Genomic DNA, 8215 nt, shown 5'->3' with positions numbered 1-8215 from the left:
TAAATAAAGCTAGATGCTATTGTTTAGGTCTTGTTTTCTAAGTAGTTTTTTTTTTTTTGTTGTGTCTTGTGTACAGTTTTTCCTGTTTCTCTTGTTTTCTGGACTTTGTTTGGGTTGTAGACTTATCATTTCCTTCACTTGATTGATACTTATTTGTTTGAAATCCTTGCTTTTCTCTGCTTGGAAGATGATTATGATTTTTGAGAGTTGAATTGATTGTGACAGAATTACCCTATGTGAGATTTGAGCCACTTTATGTCTTTCTTGTGTGTGATATGTCTCTTGGTTGTTTGCGCATATGCCTTGGCTTGACTCTTCTTCATAATTCTTAATCGATATGCATGTTTGGAAGTGATAAAGGCAGCTATGTTCTTGAGCCTCTCTAGCCAAATAAGCCTACCTTGTTCTAAATCCTTTGAAAACCACTTTTGAGCCTATACTTTCCCCATTTATTTTGTTTTGAAGCTCATACACTAGCCCTAAGTGAAAAACCATGATTACCTTTACCTTAGGGAATTTTGGAGCTTTGGAATTGTTTTGGGAACAAGTGTGGTCTCCTTGGGGATTCTTATGAATTGGCTAGTTGGCTTCTCTTCTTGTTTTGTTTTTGTAAATATGTTGTGTATCTTGTCTCTTACAATTGTGTGCCAAAGAGAGAAAAGAAAAGAGACAGGATGAGAAAAAAAAACAAATAGAGAAAAATAAAAATTATTGTGAATAATGGAGTCAAGAAGAGGATGGAATTAGAGGTTGTGGGTGTGTTTGAATGTGTTTACACTTGTTCCCCATTGCTCCTTTGTTCCTTATGGTTTGTAGCTTCTTATCCAGATATATCCTCCCTTGTCCTTGGCCCCATTACAACCATGAAAAGACCTTTTGATTTGAACATGCGTATGTGCTTGAGTGTTGATATTAGAGGCTTGCCAAGTCTATTTGTGTTTGCTTTCTTGAGTGCATTGAGTGACATTGATTTACCTTCAACACTTGAGAGAAACACTGATTGTGTGCATCTGTGAGGCTCTGTTGCTTTGGATTCATCTCTTGAACTGATTGACTGTTTTCCTTGTACTGAACTGTTTGGATGATTCTTTGAGTATCTGCTTTCATTGACTCTGTGTGGGATTCTGCCTATACCTTTTACTGTCCAGATTTTGTGAGAATTGTGCAACTGTGTTCCTGTTTTGGAGTCTTTGTTGTCTGTCTGTCGAGTCTGTGTCACCTCCCTGATGTTTGAGTAGTTCCCTAGTTTTCGTCTTGGTTTTGCCGAGGAGTGCAAAAGACTAAGTGTGGTCTATTTCATTTTGATGAGAGGGTCGCACCTCACACAAAAGTTGATTGCAAAAATTAATGCAATATAGTGCTAGGAAGTGACTCCTAGGTCGTCTCTCAAGGACCAAACTGTGGTTCGAGAATCAGGTCAACACGAAGTAAGGGGGGGTTTGAAAGTGTTTTTATGAATGCAAGTGGACTAAATTAAACCACGAATGTAAACACGGAAGGAAACGAAGAATTAAAACGGTTGATCACTAAAGCTAACATTATAATTAAATTAACACAGCTGAACAGAATAGACAACATTAAAGTGAAAAGTACGTTAACCAATTGAAAATGCACTAGATAAATAAGAAAACGCATCTAATATATACTGAAGCGCAATGATTTAGCTAAAGAGTGAAGCAATGAAATGCACATCCATCAACTAAATGGTACTATAAACAACACGTGAATAGTGGCTGGAGGAACCAAACTTTGGAGCTCTATTGCTGGATGTGACAACACGTGCTTCTCTCCTTCAATGAAGATAAACGCTTTTGAGCTGTCCCCTCATGCTGGCCGTGAGCTGTGTGCCTCATCTCCGTTCCAGCATAAAAAAATGAGAGTGTGTTTCTCTTTCTGCCATCTCCTAATTGGAGAACCACATTCAGCCGTAAAACTTCACTAAAGAAATGAAATAAAATATCTGAATCTCTTTCCCTTGAATCTCCGTGCTCATCTTCTCAAAGAAAGAAAATAAAACTCAATCACCGAATGTGCTACTAAAAAGAAAAGTGAATTAGCGCCCCCTTCCTTGCTTCCAGCTCAACATGTGAGAACTTCTTTCAAAGCCAATTTGAATGCACCGTGCCATAGCCTCCCATCCATTCTCCGTGTAACGTTCAAAAGCCGAGACCCACAAAACAAGTGGCTGCCCAACACCCGTACAGGCCGAGACACCACTTCACTTCTTCCAGCTCAACACGCACACACTGTTGCTCTCCGTGTGCTTCCTTCCAGCAAAGTGAATCAGCACCTCATCGTTTCACGCGTTCCAGCACGTCATTCCAGTCCCCACACCGTGTTTCACTTCTTCCAACTCCACTTTCTCTACCGCATATTGCTTAACTCCATAAAACAAAAATCCATCACCGCTAGCATCTTCTAAAGAAAGAAACACTCCTTTTTCCTGCTGGACAACAACCGAGAGAATTTTATTCATGAGTAATGTGCACAGCAAAAATGCTCACGCCCCATTATCTCTGACCGAGTGTTCGAATATTTCTTTCCCTTATATCCAAAGCCAACAAGAAGAATATCAATGAATCAGCGGGCACAAAACAAGGCTAAAAATAATTTTGAATCAGGGCTTCATTCTAAAAAAAACAAATGTGCCTCTCCATTCTCTCCAGCAAAACAACGTTCCCAAAAAACCAAGAGCAGAATCCGAGAATATCCAACTAGTAACGAGAGGCAAGTGGCGGCTGGACAAGGGTCGTGTGTCCTCTCCTTAAAAAGGGTGGGTCCACACAATAAATTAAAAATCCAAACCTAAAAGACACATGTCCTACAAATGGTTTTTCTTTACAAAATTGCCCCTAAAAGGGTCCAAAACACCTAATTTTAATTAAGGGCTTCTAGAAAACGAAAATACAACTTTAATTAGAATCTAATTGACTAAATGTTGAGCCTTTTAGTGTGTCACGCCATATCCCAATGCTCCAGATGATGTTTCCACAACTTCCCTGCAACCAGAAATGCACTTAATCAGCTCAGAAAACCCAAATTAGCACAATTACGAATTTTCGACCAAATTAAGCAGAATTTGGAAAACGGGGAAATAACAGACAATTAAACACAATTCCCTGGTTTATTTAAGTGCAATAAACTAAATATAATTCAAGAAATAACGACTCATCACTATATCCTAGAGAAATATTCAGTAGCAGTTAATTATAATAAATAAAATCATATTCTAGGGAAATATTTAATATAAATAAAGCTAGATGCTATTGTTTAGGGCATGCTTTTGATTATTGAGTTTTGTTGAACATCGGCTACGCTCTTGTGAGGGAGGTTATGCTCCCAAGTAATTGAAGGAGGTTATGCTCCCCGTTACCTCTGTTTACTTTTGTTTATTCAGATATTACCATCAATAAAAGAAATTCATTCGTTTTTTTTTCATTCGTTCATTATTCTATTACGTGTTGTGAATGTGTGAGAGGTGGTTCTGGTTAGATTTTGTACTTAGTTACATAACAATTGGTCCAATCTGCTGGATCCGATAGAGAGGAGAAAAGGGCATAACGGAGGGAACTATCGGATCGTCAAGGGAGCGTTGCGGGATCAAGAAGTAACCAAGAAACTGTCGGATCCTGTAAGAGGAGAGAAAGACGAGATGGAGGGAAGAATGAATGCAGTCGAAGGGAAACTGGAGAACATTGAGCTAAAGATGGAGAACGTGGAGCAGTCCATGGGGACTTTGGAGGCGGCATTGCAAAAAAATTTCCAAGAACTGATGAGGATGATGGGAGGCAAAGACCGACAACTAGATGGCAACTCGGGTGGCAGCTAGGGGTCTATCAACGAAAAAAGGAGGGACCGGCGAGATGAAGAGCAAGGCGAGAAAGAGGGTGGTGCGTAGGAGCAACCAAAATGGAGAAAAAGGGAAGAGTTACCGGTTTTTGATGGAATTGATCCATTGAATTTGATCAATAGAGTTGAGAAATTCTTTGAATTACAAGGAGTGTCATAGGAAGAGAAGGTGCACCTAGCCTACATCAGTATGGAGAGAAGTATGGGATATTGGTTCAGATTTTGGAGGGAGAAGGCCAGGAACCATTCGTGGGTTGGTTTAAAGGAAGCGATGGTGATTCGATTCAGAGAAAGAAGCAAGGGGTCAGTCTTTGAAAGATTGGCGGCCAGAAAGCAGTTGGGGACAGCGGAAGAATACGCCCAAGCTTCGAATGGGCGAGGATTGCCAGATCCGAACATGTGAGGATTACCGGAACTGAACGGTAGAGGACTGCCAGATCCAAACAGGAGAGGATAGCCGGAACCGAACATGAGAGGACAGCCAGAACCGAACGGGCGAGGACTGACATATCCGAAAGGGAGAGAACTAACGAATACCCTTAGCGTGAGGGAAGTAAGAAAGAGGGCTTTGAAAGGAAGGACAGATGGAAGAATCAATGCTTTGAAGAGAAATATGGATTTTGTGAAAAGGTGGGCCAGCGAAAAGAAAAGGGGGCTTGCAATTCTTAATACACATGCAAAGTGGAAAGAGTTGTTTGAAGTATGGGAGAACATCGAAGACCATTTTCTCAAGGCCTACAATTCTGGAAGAAAAGTGTCCAGAATGAAGGAAGAATGGGACTCAGTGGAAGAGGAATTGCCACCACCCAAACCTTACCTGAATTGAAGAATAGCCATGAGATCAAGCTCCCCGGTTCCAACCTTGGGGACAAGGTTGTTCTGCAGCGGGGTGTAATGATAGGATATTGGGTGATAGGATAGAAGGCAGGGGAGCCGAACGGTAGAAGGCAGGGGAGCCGAACGGTAGGAGGCAGGGAAGTCGAACAGTAGGAGGCAAAGGGAAGCAAGCCGAACGATGGAGGGCGGTGAAGAGATGGAGCCGAACGGTAGGAGGTAGGGGGAAACAAGTCGAACGGTGGAAGGTGGTGAAGAGTTTTGTCGAACGATAGGAGGTAAGGGAAAGCAAAGTCGAACGAAAGGCGGTGAAGAGTTGGAGCCGCTCGGTTGAAGAGTGACTATTCTAACTGGGATAATAGTTAGGATGGGAGGGAGATAATTATAGTAAATAAGGTCATATCCTAGGAAAATATTCAGTATAAGTTAATTATAGTATATAGAGCTACATCCTAGGGAATATTCAGTATAAGTTAATTATAGTATATAGAATTATATCCTAGGGAAATATTCAATATAAGTTAATTATAGTAAATAGAGCTATATCCTAGGGAAATATTGAGTAGAAGTTAATTATAGTAAATAAAATTATATTCTAGGGAAATATTTAATATAAATAAAGCTAGATGCTATTGTTTAGGGCATGCTTTTGATTATTGAAGTTTGTTGACAGGCGGCTACGCTCGTGTGAGGAGGTTATGCTTTTAAGTAATTGAAGGAGGTTATGCTCCCAATTACCTTTGTTTACTTTTGTTTATTAAGATATTATCATCAATAAAAGAAATTCATTCATTCATTATCATTCGTTCATTGTTCTATTACGTGTTGTGAATGTGTGAGAGATTGTTCTGGTTAGGTTTCGTACTCAAGTACATAAGAGTAAACAAGTTATAAGGTTGTGATTTGAGTGTGGTTAGTGCATAGTTGATTTATTCATGTGTTTTAATTGACTTTGCACTTTTGTGGTATGTATGGTTTTTAATATCTTGAGAATCTCGTTATGCAGGAAATGCTTTGTATGTAGTTACAAATGTGTGGTGTCACGGTATTAAACCAACCATGGGATGGGGTGGTGTTTATATCTTTGAGTATGTCTTTTGTTTATACTTCCTTAATCCACGTTGGTTCATTTCCTCTTGTGAGAGGGCAGAAAGGTAGATCTCTTCATCTTTAAGAGGAGATGGAAGATATGGGTATTTTCGTCCATGAAGGGTGGTGGAAGAGATTGGGATTCAAGTGTTGCCCTTTCCTCTTCCGAGAGGGTGGAAAGGGATTAATGTCTCACCCTTAGGGTTTCGACTCATGCTGAGTTTAGTAATGATAAGAGCAACTTGGAGTTTTACTCATAAGCTTTAAGGAGTAGGGGAGATAAGTCTTAAGATGTGATGAAGGACCACTCGAATCATTATATTTTGGTAAACACGAATGGTGTGGTGAAATATAGAAGTTGACATAGGTTATAAAGATGATTGGTTTCGGCAAGAGTTGCCTTTAATTGGCAGGTGGTGTAGAACTAACGAGTTGATCATGATTCCGTTTTATGGGAATATATGGTTTGATATTGTATTTCTTGTTAAAGTCTTACTATATACTTATATTTTTTGTTTTGAGGGGATTGTAGTAAAGATTTAACAACTAAAATAAAAATGGTATATTGTGTTTTGAGGTTTATTTTGTTAGCTCACTATTACTTTGTTCGTGTTTGTGCGATGCTTTTATAACTTATGTTATTATAAGAAGCATGACGTTACAAATAATCCAACGAATGCGTAAAGCGGCGAGGTTCTTGAGAGAATGGAGATTTTATTTCTTTTGGGTTATTTTGAACATTGTTGACTTTTACTATGTTGAATAGTTTACTGTTTTCTTTCAGTTGTAAATGGTTGTTTCAAGTTTTCATTTAAATGACGTTTAAAGGATTTGGACTTTTATTTAAGTTAAAGGTAGCAAAATGATTTAAATTGATTGTTTTCATTTTTCTACAATAAATATGTTTGTATGGAACATCTTGAGCTGGGATGTTACATCGACAAGCATGTAAAATTGGTGCATCTGGATACAATTCTTCCTCTGAATCGTTCTTAAGAGAATCGTATAAATGAGTTTTTCAAAAAAAAAATTCACCAACATCACGTACCATGTCCTTGAAATGATCATTCATTCGTCCACATAATTTGTTCCTCTTGACGTTGTAGGCTTAAGTAGTATTTCTCCATGTCCAAACTGTATAACTCCTGATTATAGCATAGATGAATAGATAATCACGCATGTCGCCCAAGTTTTGACATATTTGATTAAGACAACAAACACAAGGACAAAAATACATTTCATTCACAGAGTTTTCGTGTTCTTGAACTTATTGTAAAAACTCAAAAATTCCTTTTTCATACTCTTAACCAATACGACATTCATTCATTTAGCTTCAATTCATACTATTTTTTAAAAAATAAATGAAGATAAAATGCCAAAAATCACATTAAAAAAATATCTAACTTACAAGAAACATTCAAAAATCAATTACACATACAAGAAATAATACAAAAAGTACAATATTAAGGGAAACTAAAAAATCACGTATCAACTAAAATATCAGTACATTACAATGTATATCAAAACCAAGAAACAAACCTTGATAGAAAGGAGTTGTTGGCACCAATGGAGAATGGTGACATTGTTGTTCAATGGGGTGGACCTTCAATGGAACACGAAAACACAAAAATGAATTCATCAAAACACAAACAAAATCATGACCTCTGCTTCCGAAAACACATACATTTATTGTAAATAGCCCAAAACTGACATTTGTTTTTCCTTGCACTCGTGAACGAACTAGTTGGTTCACTTGGAAGTGGTGGAATTTGAAACTAATAAAATATCCCACCCAACAGAAACACTTTCGCTAGAGGTAAGTGACACAAAGATAACCTTTGTTCTTCCTCGCACTTGTCAACAATGTTGGTTCAAGTAGAATTAAAAGGTGAAAAATAGTGTGCATGGGTTCTATTTTTACAAAAATTTTACAAGATACATGACGTCGAGAAACATAGAGTCTGACATCTTATGGGCATTTGAAGTCAGAATCAAGGTTATCAGACGTCTTATGTGAGTAAAATTTACACCTACGCACCAAACGTTTTAATGAATTCACCAAATTTACTAGACATATAACGTCGAAAAGAGAATTCCCAATGTCAATTGACGTTAGAATTTGGGGTTTTTGACGTCTAATTTGTATTTTGGCAGTCCAAAGGTCATTTCTATTCAGGTTATAATGATTCATGCAACTATATAACGTCAAAAAAGAGAATTTTCAACTTCAATTGAAATCGAAAACCCCAAAATTCTGACGTCTGATTCGTATTTTGACAGCCTAAGGGTCACTTCTGTTTAGGTTGTAATGATTCATACAACTATATAACATCAAAAAATTGAATTTCCAACAACAATTTGTGTCAAAATTTTATTTTTCTGACGTCATATGCCTATTCGATGTCGGAAAATTAACATTTCCGATATCTAACTTAAGCATTTA

At 37.9% G+C, this 8215-nt stretch overlaps 1 long non-coding RNA gene across 1 annotated transcript; it reads right to left on the bottom strand.

Moving 5' to 3' along the window:
* Positions 1–1570: 1570 nt before the first annotated feature.
* On the bottom strand, positions 1571–7476 carry LOC128193397 (uncharacterized). Its single transcript, XR_008244615.1, has 3 exons — positions 7312–7476; positions 6821–6917; positions 1571–2999 (listed from the first exon to the last, which is right to left on the bottom strand). It is a non-coding gene; the product is annotated as an uncharacterized LOC128193397 (long non-coding RNA).
* Between the last annotated feature and the right edge of the window lie 739 nt (positions 7477–8215).

The sequence above is a fragment of the Vigna angularis genome, chromosome 1 (genome assembly GCF_016808095.1).
Source record: "Vigna angularis cultivar LongXiaoDou No.4 chromosome 1, ASM1680809v1, whole genome shotgun sequence".
Taxonomy (NCBI): Eukaryota; Viridiplantae; Streptophyta; class Magnoliopsida; order Fabales; family Fabaceae; genus Vigna; species Vigna angularis.
Note: the sequence above shows the minus strand (reverse complement) of the source record. Positions and strands in the feature narration are given on the sequence as shown.